This window comes from Meles meles, chromosome 6 (assembly GCF_922984935.1).
Source record: "Meles meles chromosome 6, mMelMel3.1 paternal haplotype, whole genome shotgun sequence".
Lineage (NCBI taxonomy): Eukaryota > Metazoa > Chordata > Mammalia > Carnivora > Mustelidae > Meles > Meles meles.
Window position 1 is genome coordinate 116,025,377 of NC_060071.1, and position 16,711 is coordinate 116,042,087.

Below are 16,711 nucleotides of genomic sequence, written 5' to 3' on the forward strand. Positions count from 1 at the left end.
ACTTGTAAACTCTGCCAGCACAATTTATAGGGGGTTGTTTTTAGAACCTTTGCTCTTTGTTTTAAATACCAACACTTGTACTCTAGCATGTACCGCAGGACTGAAACGACATTCAACCTTCGGTTCAGGAAATCTAGCCCATCACCTATTTCTTTTTCTTTCCGAGATTCTGTTTTCATGTTATCTTGACTTTGGATGTAGATCAGATAATAATAATAGTGTCCACAAACGCTTGCTTTAGCTCAGGGTTTTTGTAGGGCGATAAACAGCTAACATTTGTTGTGTGCTAACTCTCTGCCAGGTGCTGTTCTGAAAAGCCTTATATGTAATAACTCATTTTACAGGCATGACAACCCAATGAGGTAGATAACATTCTCATTCCCATTTTACATGAATGAAAAAAATAACACATGGTTTTAAAAAGTTTCCCAAGGTCTCATCACTATTAAGTGGCAGTGCTTGGATTCAAATAGAATCTACTCTCTGAGCCATGACTCCATACTGCCTTGTTCCCATGGAAACTGTAAAAGACCCTGACTAGCCAGAGGTTAGGAGTTTCTTTATCTCCCTGGCAGTTATACTGTAATGAAAATTAATTAACTCATTCAGCAAATATGATACATAATGGTGATCAAGACAGAGAGGCAGGGGCTCTGCCCTCCAGGGACCTTCTGGTTTTTCAGATTTCTGTCAGTTTGGTTAGAGTTAGTCTTTCCCTTCAGATTCTAATTTTCCCTCCGGTGAACTGAAAAATAGGGTTTTGCCCCTGCAAAGCAGGACCTTGAACTTTGATGACTTCAGCAAGGCCCATTCTTATTGGAACAAATATTTATAACATAGTGACTCCGGTAATTTTTGGCTTCTTTGGCTGGAATTTTTCTCTCTGAATTTTTATCTTTCTCTTGCACCTATCCCATCCTTCTTCAGTCTGTATCTGTATTTTTGGTTTAAAATTTTTCAATATAGTAGTATATATTTGTCTTTTTATATTTCTTTCAAATCTTTTTGGATTTCTCTTTTTATGGAGCATTAAGGATCCAACATGATTTATCAAACTACTATGGCATTGTATCAGGGTTAGGTTCAGTGGCATGTAACAGAAAAACCTAGAAAACAGTGCCTTAAATAAGAGAGAGGCTTGCTTATTTAGTTATTTATTTGTTTGTTTATTCATATGAAAGAATGTTGGAGGTAGCAGCCCAGGACTGGCAGGGAGGCGCCACAAAGTTGTCAGGGAGTCAGCTCCTTCCTCACTATTATGCATGCTATCCCCAGGGTTTGGCTATCTTCCTCATGGTCCAAAATGGCTGAAAGGGCTCCAGTCATCACATTACAGCCCAGGTGCAGAGAATGGTTAAGAAGGCTATATTCCCTTTCTTTTTATTACTTTTTTTTTTTTAAATAGATGTCCCACACAACATTTCTACTTTGATCTCAACAGCCAGACTTTAGTCATATGGCCACACCTATGCAACAATAGAGACTGGAAAATATTAGGTTTTAGCTGAGTGGCAAGATGACCATCTAAAAATTGGGGGTTCATTGTTATGGAAGAATGAAAGAACAGACATGGGGGTAATTTGAAGTCTCTGCTTTATGTATAGCTGATGAAGATTTATTGATTCATTTTTATAAACTTGATCATATTCTTAGAAGTATCATTCAAGTTGTTAATAAATTTAATTAAGGATTTTTCCCTCTTATTTTTCTACTTTATGTTAATATACATACCATTGCATTAATCACAGCTAAAATAAACCCACCTGAAATTAGTTTATGCAAAATAGGGAATATATTAGAAGAATATGGAGGGAAACCTTGGAAGAGGCAACCAACAGCAGAAGGAAAGGCAGAGATTCTGTCAATAGTCAAGAAACCTGGAACTGAGATCTCCAGCATAACGAAGACACTTTCCTCACCTGTTCTTCTCCCTTTGTCCATTGACTTTATTCTGTCGAAGCAGAATGTGTTTCTCTACTTGGCAAAAACAAAACAAAAACATGTCCAGTGACATCTTTCAGATAATATATCCAGCTGAGACTAGAGATGACCTTCCTTCCAAAGTCTAAACATATTGGAGGAATGGCTTCATTGGCCCAACTTGGGTCAGGTGTCCACCTCTTCACCAATTAGCTGTGGCCAATGGCCAATCAGTAGTAACAAGGCTTTTCTTGCTGCCATCATATGACAGATGTGTGGAAACAGGGGTAGCAGTTCCTACAGGAAAGGCAGTCCTGGTTAGGCAATTGTATAGGCTACACTATAATTACCCATGATGGAAAAACACAGGTCAGTGGTCTGAATTAAATGAAAGGAAAGATAAAGGAGAATGGATCTATCCTAATGCAAAAAAAATTGATTTATCTATGAATAAAGACCATTTGATAGGACTGCAATACATAGAATGTTTATTATGTGTCAGGCATTGTGCTGAGTGCTTTTTACATGTTGAGTCATTTATTCCTCAACCTATGAGCTAGAGATTATTATTCTTTTACAGATGGAAAACCAGAGCTCAGGGAGGTTAAGTAACTTGTCCAAGAACATATAGCTAGTAAGCAAGCTACATTTGTCTTAACTTCGAAGGTTTTAACTACCATGGTAATATACTGTCTCATTGCTTCTCTATTTTCAGTTGGAAACTATGGTCATTTTTGATGAAGTAATTATTAGTTTTTTCCCTTCCTTCTGTCATAACAAAGCTATGTGAACTTGATAAATCTTGAAATGTATCTGGGTCTTAATCTCTTTATCTGTAAAAAGATTGGGTTGTATTAAATTACTTTTCCCCCTTGTTAATTCCGGTGACATTTTGTTTCTAAAGGCAAGAGCATGAGCTATTATATTTATAAAATTTTTAATTCATCCAATATTTTTGAGTACTTCCAAAGCTATATCTGTGTTAGGAACTGTGATGAAATTAAAGATATACAAGATGTAATTTCTGCTCATGGTGTTATGGAGGGGAAAACCAGGATTATTATTTTCTAATATTACAAGTGTAGAGAAAAGAAGCCTTCAGGAATGATATAATCACCAGCTCAAACATATTTCAAGGTTTTTTCTCTTTGTTTGACATCTTCAGTGTGTTGACTTCATTTTAAGGTTAATTCTTATTGTTGTTAGATTGCTGTCAGTGGTAATCTGTGTTATGGCCTGACTCATTTGTATCTGTTAGGAGGGAATCCTCTCCCCTAAGCAGGACTAAAAATCCTTCCTTCTAGTCTGACTAGGCCAGCATACTCCAGGACTATAGTGGTTTTCAGGTGTATTAGGATATACCTAAATTAGAATTAAAATCATCTAAGACCTAGCATAACCTAGATTTCAAGTCATACTGCAGTAAAAAACAACCCCAAATCTCAGTGGCTTAAATAATAAAGGTGTATTTTTTATTCATATATCCATCCTGACCTGATGAGGGTGAGAGGTGGGGTGTTCCACACTTTCCTCTTTTAGGGACCCAGGCTAACAAAAGCTCTATCATCTTCAATAATATTGGTTTTGAAACTGGGGCAGGGTAAACACTGTGAGAACTTATACTTGCAATTAAATTTTATGCCTGGAAGAGATACATATCACTTCTGCCCACAACCCACTGTAGACTAGTGGCTGTAACTAGTTACATGGTTCAGTGAGGTTGAGTGGCAGGGATGTATTATGAAAATATAATCTCTTTATATGCAAGGAAAGAGTAAGCAAGTCTTTACCATACTAGGGAATTAATTTACTGATTGACTTAGGCTAATTGAATTGCCATTCTATTGCTGGAGGTTGGTTTGGTTACCTAAAACACACACACACACACACACACACACACACACACAGTATGCCATTAATGAGGAAGGAATAAGAGTGGTTGTGAACAGTGTGAACTATATGATGCTTTATCTCAATGAAGAAAAAAGAAATTTCAGCCATGGAGGCAGGTCATAGAAAGGGATAGTTTGGCTAATTTCATAAGTCTTTAAATCCATCAATTCATTTACTCTTCTGACTGGAAAGATTGCCTTTGCTCTTTAATAAGTGGATGTAGACTGAATTTCTATTTAAGGAGTTGGCTCAAAAATGACTTAAAAACATTTACTGGATTTCAAAGTATAGACTGTTTTTTCATATTTCATTGTTGTGGTTGCTGGCAATGGTTTGTCAAGCTGGTTAGATTTGTAGCTTTAGAACTGGCAAACAACTAAAATTTCATTAGACCATCCCCTTTATTCTACAAATAAGAAAACTAAGGGCCCAAATGGGTAAAATGATTATCTCAAGGTCACACCTTTTTGCATGTAACAATAACAGTGCTGTCTTTTGAATGATTTCTTGTAAGATGGAATCCTCTAAGTAAATATACCTAGAGCAATGATTAGAAAATAAGGACAGTTAAGAATTGTTAAGAATGTTTCCAGGACTGACATTCAGTTGGTCCACCCTAGCAGAAATGGAAACATTTCTCAACTATTTGCTAAGTAGCTGCTGCTGAGAACCTCTTTATCTCCTCTCTGTGACCTCTTAGATCTCCCTATTATAATAATAGGATTTGCGTCAAAGGGTTACTTTAAGAATTACATGATAGAGGTAAGAGTTTATCATGGTGCCTGGCACTCAGCAATATTACAGCTAGCCTATTATTGTTATTATAGTCATTAATAAAATGGTAGTAGTAAACTTCAAACCAGTTCCTGCATGAATGTTCACAACTTCGGAAACGTGATAATATTCAAGTTCATTAACTGATCTAGCTCATCTCTCAATAAAATGGTTACTAGTGTATTCACTTTAACTTTCATTTTCATCTTTTCCATTGTCTAATGGTTAACTCCTCCTTGCCCCACCCATAAGACCCCACAGCTCTGGTTGATGATTAAGAATTTGACACAGGCTGTGTAAAAGAATATAATGTACTGACAAGGTTCTATTAGTTCTTGGTATAATATGACAAAAAATGTTCTGTACCGTCTCTTGCTGAGCAGAACTTATCTGTAAGTTTTCAGATAAGCAAAGATGGGTCTAAAACCTAGCTGGTGAGGGAATGGTAGAGGAAGTGGTGGAGCACTTCTACTTGCTTAAGCAAATATCAGAAACTAGGAGTGATGAGAGGTAGAGGCAGGCAGCTGGGGTGAGAAGAGAGAGTGAGAGGGCCCAGGAACAGCAGTGGGTGGTGGTGGGGAAGCTAGAGCTTGTGGAGAAAACATCTTTTGACAGAGATGTCTTCTGGTTCTAGTAATGTGTAGAACCTTTTGGAGATATTTTCCTTCTCAGAAACAACCTAGCAAGAGAGAGGCAGAGTTTTAGTAATTCCTTTCCAGAGAGAGTAAAAGAAATGTTAAAGTTGGAACTGTTGTGAATTTTTTGGAAATCCATTATTGATCTGGAACTCAGTGTGTAAAGATTTGTTCCCAAAGTCAGTTGTATAACTGATACGTCCAGTTCTGAGGTGGCAGCTAATCCTGGGCATGTCCTGGAAAGGGCCTTGATAACACTGTTCTGTCACAGGCTGAGCACACTGACTCAACAGAGCAGTCACTAGAGAAGTAGTTTCTGAGTGTATTGTAGAGATACCCAAATTATCTGGTATTTTAATATGTAATATACTATCCTACCAAAATACACTAAATTTTGGGCAAATATTCCTAGGACAGATTTTTTTTTTTTTAAAGCAAAAGGCAGTAGCGAAGATATATTTTATTTAATTTTTAAAAAAGATTTTAAACTCACAACCCTGAGATCAAGAATCACATGCTCTACCAACTGAGTCAGACAGGCACTCCTGAGAAGATATGTATTTTAATTCCTACATTTGGAAAGGAAAAATGAAGGCCAGATGGAAAATTGGATGTTTTGAGGCATATGTAAAGTAAAGCTTTGAACTTGGAGATCTTAAAGTATTATATAAGGTAAGCTTTAAAGTTAAACATCCTTGCTAAATTTTTTTTTAATGTGCCATGCTCTTTAATTTTATTCAAAATCTTATTTAGCTAATAACTACTCTTGAGATTCATAGTCACGTTCTGGAGAATAGGGTAACACTGTAATCACAAAAATCTATAATATAACTCCAAAAACTCAATGACAAAGGTTATATACAGAGATCTAACAAGTTGAAGTCTAGAATTTATACAAAATTGGTACAAGGTGTTGAATAAAGCAAAATGATTTCAAAGAGAGTATCTATACTGAATCCCTCTGATTTATCCATGTAACAACTTCAGTGAAAAAATTCAGAAGTCTGTTTTTTTTTCCCCCAACAAGACACCTAGTCAATCTGTCCTTAAATCAAGGTCAAAGTTGATCGACAATGTTGCTTAAATATTTTTAAAATGCTGTTTAAACTAAAAAGTAAATATCTATCTTACCTCTGACTTCTGAAAATGATCTAGAGTATGACTGATAAGACATTAGCCTTTACTTCATCTTACGATGGCATAAGCCTAAAATTTCCTTTCATTTCCGACAACCAAAGCTTGTGGCCCTTATAGTAGAATTCTGTTGTTTGCGAGCTCAGCACAGGAACCTCTTTAGTAGAGGATGGCAACCATGCATTCAATAAATCATTGTTGAATGATGATCTACAAGCTCTCTGAGCTAGAACATAATTCTGGCTCTGCCAGTATCTTTTTCGTGTAACTTTAGACAGGTCACTCTACTTTTCCCTCAACTTTCTCTTCCTAAGAGAGATAACAGTCATAAAGATGACTGGAAACTACTTTGCTGAGAGTTTTTTCCTTAAAGGACTGACAGTAAATACCAGAGTCACAAGGTCCAGCAAACTTAAGAAGCAGCCGAGCTTCTTGAGGACAGGGAACTTTTTGTCTTCTTTGAATCAGCTGTCATCTTATTTGTTTTTCTGTAATACAGTTCCCGGCCTATAAAAAGTCCTCAATAAATACTGTAAATTTATGAACGTTATTAGGCAGATTGAAGTGTTGGCAGGCCAGTGCCTTGTAAATCTCTTTTCCGTGATCCTTTCCATACTCAGCATCTAAAACGCCGCCGCTATTTGTTTTGTGATAAGTACCCAAGGCATTTACTTAAAAATACCCAAGTCTAGAGAAATATTTTTTTCTGCGCTTGGGGCACCATGTCGCTTTCGGCGGCACAGCGCTCCAGGCTCGGGATCTGGGTCCAGAGGCTACAGGGAAGAGTTGGGTACGGGAAGCTCATCCTCCGGCCGTCCGATTGGTCGGCTGGCACTCCACTCACACGGCTCGTGTCTCTGATTGGACCCCGTGGCACCCCCTCCCTCGGCCCGCGACTACTTTGTGTGCCGGGGCGGCGCGCTGGGGTCCTCCGGCTCCGCTCGCGGTCTGGGCTGGTCAGAGCTAGGTCTTCGGCCCACTGCTCTGCATCGCGGGCGCCAGGAATTTCCCGAGTGCGAGCGGGTAGGAAGCATCCTAGGGAACCCCTGTCCCGCACCCCCAAGTTCTCTTTCCCGTACCGAATAAACTTCCGCCTCAAAGGGGCTGTCGCAGCCCCGGGTCGGGGCAGAGGCTAGGCATCAAACGCAGGCCCTTGTGGGAAGTCTTTCTGTCGGGGCGAATGTGTAAACAGCTCTCACAAAATAAAACAGGGCTTCGCTAGTTGCATGGGGGTGCGATTCCATTCCCTGGTCACGCCGCAAGCTGCAGTTGAACGGCCAGAACTGGGCTGCAGGGGCTGAGCTGCCGCGATCCCCTCTAAAAAGTAGCAGGAAGCCTGCTGCAATCTCCAGTACCAGGGCTCCGTAGGGGCGCGGAATGAACTGGGTCGGGCCAGTCCGTTCCCCGGCTGTCGAGAATACGACATTCCCTGGAGATGGCGCTCCCGGGAATGGGGAGTTGGGCTCGAGTCGCGCCGCCGTCAGCCTCCGGCCTGCAGGCGGTAGAGGGCGGCCTACGCTCGTGTAGGAAGCAGGCGCCCAAGCTGGAAGTCTCCCGGTCCCTCTGTGACCCGCGGCTCTGCCTGGCAGCGGATGCTGCAGCTACGCTATCCACCGGCGCAGCGAGAAAGGGGCGGGAAGAAGTGGTGGCACATGCCAGGGTCGCCGTAGGTGGCAGCGGCCGGCGCATGCGCGCCTTCTCCCAGAAGCCTGTAACGCTGAGGGGCGCGCGCCCCCACCCGCGCGCGCACGCTTGCGCTAGCCAAGGCTTCCCCGCCTGCGCTCGTTGTCAGAGCCGCTCCGGCGCGTGCGCGCGTTATCTCCGGCCGACCCGAGTAGCTGGGTTCCCTCTGCTCCAGGCCCCCGCCCCACAGCGCCCCCTCCCAGCCCCCAGCCAACCGGTCCCCTTCCTCTCCTCGCGGAATGGGGCCGGTGCTGCTCGGGGTCGCGCGCCCGGGACCCGGCTCGCGCTCCGTCTCGCGCTGTCAGCGACTGCCCCGCTCGCGCCGCCTCGCGCTCTCGCTCAGTCAGTGGCGCCGAAGGCTCCGTTAAGCAGCGGCGGCGGCGGTTCCTGTTTCCGTTTCTTCCTCTCCTTTCAGTCGGGAGTAGCATCCTCCACCCAGCCACCCCTCCCACTCCCCAACGGGGCAGCTGCGGCTGAGGGCTGTGGCGGCGGCGGCGGCGGCGGCAACTGGGGACCGCGGAGACCGCCTCTGCTCCCGCCTCGGGTAAGGGGGCGTTTGGGAGCCGGGCCCCGAGCGCCTCGGGGTCTGGGGCTGGGCTAGTGCGGGATTCGAGGAGGCGCCGGGGATGTGATCCGGGGCTGTCGCCGCTCTTTCCCCACCAGGCGTTCCCCGGGCCTGTTGCTACAACTGCTGCTGCTTACCCAGGGGCTCCGGGAAAAGTGGGGAGGAAGCCCCCGGGACGCTCTGACGCGGCCCGGGGGCGCGGGCTGGGGGTGAGGGGCGCCTGCAGCCGCGGCTGTCCTCCGCGTCGCGCATCCTTGCTTCGGGCAGGGGCCGAAGCCAAGGAGAGGAGAAGGGATGGGGGCGGGGGTGGGAGGTGTCCCTCTTTTCTCCTCTCCACCTACCTGCCCTTTCGCCAGCAACTCGGTGTCTGTAGTCGCCGACTGTGGGGAGGAGGATGCTTGTACGTTACGGGCTTTTGTGAGGGGTTCTCGGGCCAGAAATCGGGGGGTGGACCTGTACAAAGATCCGCTCCCGGCGAGGGGCCAATGCCTGGGCAGTTAAAGGCGTGAGTGCCGCTGCACCACCCCAACTGATGTGGAAATGATGAGCTGGCGGCTTTTGAGTATTTAAACTTATTTGGGAAGGTGAAACGAGTCCTTATTTATTAGTTAAAGGAGATTTGTCCTGCAAGAGTGAGTGGGTTGTCGGGTGCAGCACCTGTTCTTTTGCCGTGGGGATTGCAATCTTCAGCCACACAGAACGTCAGAGATGCTGTGTATATCTTAAGTTAAATGGCAGTGTCTTGGTTAGGGTTTATCCCTGGTGAGCTTTTAGTGTTTTGCCGTATATTATTAGCCGATTGATTGGAGGCCTTGGAGAAAGGCAGAGAGAGGTGGTGGTTCTTCTTCCCATGTTTGAATTAATTTACAGTGGACTTATGCCAACTTTAGAAGGTGAACCTAGGAAAAGGCAGAATCACCAGTAGATAACCCCCAACTTCAAGGTAACACAGAACAGATTTCAACAAAAGTTTTCTATCAGTTTAGAATTAAGCTCATCATGGGTAACTGACTGAACTTTGACTTGGCTCTCTTTTGAAACTGTAGGCAAGGTTTCTTTATAGTTTGTTTTTTTTTTTCTTCTTGTTACTCCTGGAGGTAAGTTTATATTTATTTACTTTATATAATTTAAATTTCATGTTTTTATACATAGTTCTTTTAAAAGGTGCATTATATCTATGAAAACATTTTGGAAAGAAATTAAGCACAACAGCACTATTACTGAAATAATGGAGCAAGTTGTGTTTTCCCTTCTTTAAAATAACCTAAAAAATAACCTAAAATTCTATGTCAAATGATAAGATCTTGTACATTGCCAGCTTTGTGAAATATACCATAAGATGTGTATACAAAGTAGCAATTACTTGATTTATAAATACTATAATAGTAACAGTTAAGGTGGGCATTCAAACATTTGTTTGTGAATTTACAGTTTAATATATAGAAATGTAGGGAGTTAGAAATGAATAGGCTATTAGGACCATTGAAGAATGATTTAGGGCATGGATTTTCCTTTTGCTGCTTTTATAAATTGAGAATTGTTACTTGAATTGAAGAGCTGAGCAGCTGGAATGAAGCTTGCATAGATTGCAGAAACATGCAAAAGTGTATCTTTGAGCAAGTAGTGAGTTAACATGAGTGGTATGCTGTGGTTTATTAGGGTAGTGATTCAAAATAATTTCCATAAAATATCACACCATGTAGATCGTTTAGGATGTTCTTAAATTTAAAGAGTCACTTGAAGTTGTTTTCCTATAAGTCATCCTATTTGAGATGTATGGAATTGAAAAAACAATAATTCTGATTACATTATGCAATATTTGGTTTCAATTTTAATTAGTTATTTTAAAGTACTGGAATGTCCTTAAAAGTGATGAATTTTGAAATTCTCTTGTGGTTTGGAAAAACTTGTGTTGTTTATTTTTTTAAGTGCAGTTATATTAGTAGGTTGGTCTGGAGGGGGAGCTAGTGCCAAAGCAAAGCATAGCTTAGTATGTATTTGAACTTTTAAAACACCCAAACCCAGATTTTTATGACCGAAAGGAACATAAATTTTTAATTAAAAGAGTAAGGGAATTGATATGGGCATATATCTGTACTTGGTCATTTGTGGAATATATATATATATATGTGTTTTATATTATAAATTACTTAAAAAAATCTTTTCATGATTTAAAATAATGGAAAGTATATGCTTAAGGCTTACTGAATTTCTCATTTACAATCTCAGAAAAATATACACCATAATGTAGAGTGTGTGATAGTCGTTTCTTAACTTGTGAATTTCATCACAAGGGAAGTATTCTTAATCCTTTGTGCATGTTGTTATGTTCTTAGATTTTTTCTTTATATTATCTGCAGTCCTAAATTTCAAAAATCAAATAGAGTCTTATATGGGCAAAGATATTGACTGGGTAGTAAGCTAAGTATTTATCAAGAGTAGAGATACTTTTATTAAGAAATGGACCTTTCAGACATCTGGAAAACAAAATCCCAAGGTCACTTCTTAACCTCTGTCTCCTGTAATATGATGCAGTGAGTCTAGACTGTTTACTAAATTGAACTTGGGCCTTTGAATATAAAGCAATTATTTTTTGGTTTATGGCACTTTACTTAGATTTCTCAGCTGTAATCAGGTATGCAAATTTACTTCTCACAGTTCACATATTCTTGGAATTCAAGGCTAGAAACTAATAATGTGTATATTAAAATCAGAATATTTTGTTCTCTGAAGATAGTGGTTGGGCTGTTTGTTCTATATTGCTGTGCATTATGTCCATTAAGTAAACAGAATCTCAGTGCTGATAAAATAAAAAATCGATTCTTTGAAAAGAATGGCAATATCTGTGAGATAAGACGAGTGAGGTGTTTACCCTTTTTAAGGGGTTTATGCTAGAAATTAAACAATGTCTTATAAGACATGCCAGAATATTTTTATGTATCTTTTTCAGTTTCCTAAATGGTTATTTTTGATTTACTATAAACTGCATTAAGTCTCTTGTTTTAATTAAATGGTAAATACACCCACTTCATATTATAGAACATTTGTAAGAGTTTCCATTTTATAATCATAAGAGTAAATATTAAAAAAATAGTTTTTTTTTTAACTAAAAAATAAAACACAACAGGGCACTTGGCTGGCTCAGTTGGTACAGCATGCGACTCTTAATCTCAAGGTTGTGAGTTCAGTCCCCATGTTGGACATGTAGCATACTTAAAAAGACAAACAAAACACAGCTAAGATTCTAAGCAATGCTGAAACTAAAGTATTGCTATTATAGTACTTTTATACCTTGTATCAATACTAGTCCTGTTAGTACTCCAGTCAGCAGCAGTGTAGTAGGTGTAGCGTTTAGAGGACCCATTCAAGATTTTCTTTGGTTTCCTTCTTGATGAGTATGTGGCTTATATTTCTATTTGGTATACGAGGGGCGCCTGGGTGGCTCAGTGGGTTAAGCCACTGCCTTCGGCTTGGGTCATGATCTCAGGGTCCTGGGATCGAGCCCCGCATCGGGCTCTCTGCTCGGCGGGGAGCCTGCTTCCCTCTCTCTCTCTCTCTGCCTGCCTCTCTGTCTGCTTGTGATCTCTGTCTGTCAAATAAATAAATTAAAAAAAAAAAAAAAAAGAGGAAAATCTATTTGGTATACGATTTCTTTTTGGCAGTTGGAATTGTTATTAAATTGTAGTTTGCTATAATGAGACAAACACTGAAAAGATATTTACAATCAATTTTTAAAAAATTGTTTTAAAGGGACACCTGGGTGGATCAGGCGTTAAGTGTCTGCTTCAGCTCGGGTCATGGTCCCAGGGTCCTGGGATCAAGCCCCGCATCTGGCTCCCTGCTTAGAGGGAAGTCTGCTTCTCCCTCTTGCACTCCCCCTGCTTGTGTTCCCTCTCTTGGTGTGTCTCTCTCTGTCAAATAAATAAATAAAATCTTAAAAAAAAAAAAAAAAACCATTTTAAAATTCCCAACTGAAGACTATTATATAGGGATGCATAAGATATATTTTTTAAGAGATTAGTCTCATGTCTGAATCTTTTTTTCTCTCTCCCTTCTGCTCTCCAGTCCACTCTTCTTCAACTTCCCTCCATATCCCAAAATTTTCACTTTGGAATAATTAGGGATCAAACCAATAAAATGAATGATATCACTTGCCTGGCATAGGTTTTTCTTCCTTGAGTAAATAAATGACCTTATTATCAGCCTCTACAATATTCTAAACATACAAACCATATAAACTTTATATGATACTGTACATTTTACTTTTTTTTTTTTTAAGATTTTATTTATTTATTTGACACAGAGAGAGATCACAAGTAGGCAGAGAGTCAGGCAGAGAGAGAGGGGGAAGCAGGCTCCCCGCTGAGCAGAGAGCCCAATGCCGGGCTCCATCCCACGATCCTGAGATCATGACCTGAGCTGAAGGCAGAGGCTTAACCCACTGAGCCACCCAGGCGCCCCTGTACATTTTACTTTTAATGGAAGAAGAACATATAGGGCGTATGGAATTATGCTATGTATTTCAGTATTAGTTAACTCATATTTGTTACAGAAAGCAGAGCTATATGGTTAATTTCATTTAAGTTTTCTTTTTTCTTTTTATTTATGTATTATTTTAAAGATTTTATTTATTTATTTGGCAGAGAGAGACAGCGAGAGAGGGGAAGTGGGAGAGGGAGAAGGAGGCTTCTGGCTGAGCAGGGAGCTCAACGCAGGGCTCACTCGCAGGACCCTGGGATTATGACCTGAGCCAAAGGCAGATGCTTAATGATTGGACACCCAGGCACCCCTAAGTTTTCTTTTAAAAAGACTTTATTTACCAAAGCCAAATAGCCCACTTACTTATTTTAAAAATATATTTTTGTGATAATTTTTTGTTTTTGTTTTTGGTCAGAAAATGAACATGTGAAGAGGACATATGTTTCAAGTTTGATGTGGTTCAAACTTGCTTTTGCTATTATTCTCTTTTGTATTTGTTCTGTAGTATAACTTTACTTGAAGCATTGGAATAAACCTTTAAAGATCACTATTGAACTGCTCCCTATTTTTGTTTTATCTTAGAACTTGGGTTTTTCACATTTATTTTAACAATAGGATAAACTGAAAAAATATGACAGCATACTGATGTTTTGATTGGATTTAACAGTGCTACTTGTCACAGTCTTAATGACTGGTTAATGTAAATAAAGTTCACATTATAAAAATGTAATAAAATATTGATATTAATCAGGTGTAAATGAGAAACTAATAATTTATTTTAGAATCTGAGTTATGAGAAATAATTCATGATAATAACTTTAAATACTATAACTTTCTGATTATAAATGAACAAAAGTAACATAAAAATGGCAGATTCTTCTATTTAATTTACTGCAAACATATAACTAAAATGAAAATGAACCTGTTTTGTTTTTACGTACATCTTTTTATTCAATTAACTGTTAACCATGACTGAATTTCAAATTTTTAATAATTTTTTGGCTGGATTATGTCCCTTAAATGAGATATGAAATCCCGTTAATATCTAGAGCCAGAATAAATTTGCGTGTGGTAAAAACAATATTTACAAATCATCAAACAATGAGAGCATAGCAATGTTATTAAATGACTTAAATCATCATTCCATAAACTAGTTTTAAAAATCATTTTCATAATTTAAAAAATATAATTGATCATAATATCTTGATTGGTAGTAAAGGTGGGAAAAATATAATCTGTAGCTTCTATATTATATCCATTGTTTCAGACTTTAGCTATGTTTGGGGCAGATAGTGAAGGGAAGGAGACTGAGAGAGGCCCAGGATCTTAGTGGTTGGTGAGCCTGCTTTGTTTGGAGGTGAGGGAGAGTTCTTAGTTTTTCTTTGTCCCTCCATTTCTTTCTTTTCCTTGTTTGTCATCCGTATCCCAATCATGTCTCCCAATCATGGTAGAAAATGTGGGAGTTGACAATATCCTTCTAGGATTTTTTTTTTCTTAAAGTTCACAGAACATTTCCTGGTAAAACATTAGCTTTTGTGTTTCAATAGATTTATTATAATGATTTCATTTCCTCTGAGACGGTAGGCAAGAGACTGGGGTAGTGTTTATTATTACTTATTAAAAAATGATTTTGTTACTCCATGTAAAAAGGGATATTGGGTTGTTGGTTTATTCATTGTTAAGGGTGTTGTATCAGTCACATTATTATGTTTAATATTTAATATATCAAAATCACCCTCTTCCAGTTTCCTGGAATGCATTCTTATGTCTTCTTTATTATTTCTGTCTTCATCTATGGAGTTTCTGTCTATAAGGATTGGTTTTTAGAACATCCCTTCACCTTCTTTGTGTGCCTCATTGCAGTAAGAAAAATGTAAAAAAAAAGCAAAACAACCAACCCAAAACTATACTGTGTCCCTTGAAGAGAACTAACAAACTAAAATGAGCAACAGTGTTCTCCATTCATGGGACTACGATTAGCAAGTTTAAGCCAGTTATTGTGAAAAATTCACAAGGAGAAAGTGTATGTTTGATAATTAGGGCATTCATCATTTGGTATCTGACTGACTCAGTTTTTTTTCCCCATATTTTATTTATTTGACAGAGGTCACAAGTAGGCAGAATGGGGGTGGGGGTGGGAAGCAGGCTCCCCGCTGAGCAGAGAGCCTGATGTGGGGCTCTATCCCAGGACCCTGGGATCATGATCTGAGCTGAAGGCAGAGGCTTAACCCACTGAGCCACCCAGGCGCCCCGGTACTTGAAATTCTTGAGGCCAAAAGGTCTTTCGTTAGCTTGGGTAAAACTAAGCCTCAGCAGCATGGGAAATGTAGGTTTACTAAGTAATCCTGACTGCTCCCTCTGACATAATTACGGATATCTAGACCTCCACTAATTAAAACTCTGTTCATTTTTAAGGTTCAAACAGTGGTATTTCTCATAGATGTAAAGCATTAATTGTTATGAGAAAGAGCAAGGAGCCCAATGTGGGAATTGATCCCAGAACCCTGGGATCATGACCTGAGCCAAAGGCAGATGCATAACTGACTGAGTCACCCAGTTGTCTGTGCATCTTCTATTCTAAACTGCCTGCGGAGGTTGACTTAGAGCGGTGCAGATCCTATCTAAAAGGAAATAATGATCAATAATGAAAGTGTTTTCAGAGGAATTATGCACATTTCTTATGTGTGTATTTGTGCACTTCCTGTTACTTTCTGTATCCATGGAAAACAAGGATAACAAGGTTGGAAAATAAAGTACCTAACTTTTGGAAATTTTCAAGGGAAAAGGATATGAAGTTTGGGGAAAAAGCTTTTTTTGTGTGTGTTTCAGTGATACTTTTTTTTTTAAAGATCAAAAATTTATTTGAGAGAGAGAGCAAGGGGGTACGGGGAGCTGCAGAAGGAGAGGGAGAAGCAGACTCCCTGCTGAACAGGGAGACCCATGCAGGGCTTGATCCCAGGACCCTGAGATCATGACTTGAGCTGAAGGCAGATGCTTAAGGTACTGAGCCACCCAAGGCACTGCTAGGGATACTTTTTGATATATAATTTCCTCAGAGCTCTGTGGACTTAAAGCCAAAATCCGAGTTCCTTCTTAGTCATTTTTTGAATAGCTTTATTGAAGTACAAATTATATTTCATAAAGTTTCCAGCTTTAAGTTTTATTTATTTTTTAAAAGAGTTATTTATTTATTTTAGAGATAGAGTGCACTAGGTGGGTGGCGGGGGGGTGGGGGAGAGAGAGTCTTAAGCATACTCCCTGTGGAGCACAACTCAGGGCTCCGTCTCATGACCCTTAGATCAAGAGCTGAGCCAAAAGAGTCAGACTCTTAACCTACTGTACCACTCAGGTGCCCCACAGCTTAAATTTAATAAAGTTATATATTATTGTGCAACCATTATCACAATTTAATTTTAGAATACTTTCATTCTCCAGAAAGTTCTGTCTTGCCCTCCTTCCTCATCCTTGCTCCCACTCCCAGCCCTGGGCAACCACTGATCTGCTTTTTGTTTCTGTAGTTTTGCCATTTCTAGAAATTTGACTTTAATAGAATTATACAATATGTATTCTTTTGTGTCTGGCTCCTTTCATTTCATATAATCTCGTTTAGTCATTTGAATGAATGGTT

The 16,711-nt window shown here is 39.8% G+C and overlaps 1 protein-coding gene across 6 annotated transcripts in view; it reads left to right on the forward strand.

Moving 5' to 3' along the window:
• Positions 1-16,711, forward strand: part of FUT8 (fucosyltransferase 8) — a 398,079-nt gene that overhangs the window by 76,377 nt on the left and 304,991 nt on the right. The window contains exon 1 of one of the 6 annotated variants that reach the window (XM_046008250.1): positions 7,276-7,379. The exons of the other annotated variants lie outside the window; for them this stretch is intronic. The gene's annotated coding sequence lies outside the window, so the exon portion shown is untranslated. Of the gene's footprint in view, positions 1-7,275; positions 7,380-16,711 lie in introns of those variants that run through there. 6 annotated transcript variants of the gene reach the window in all.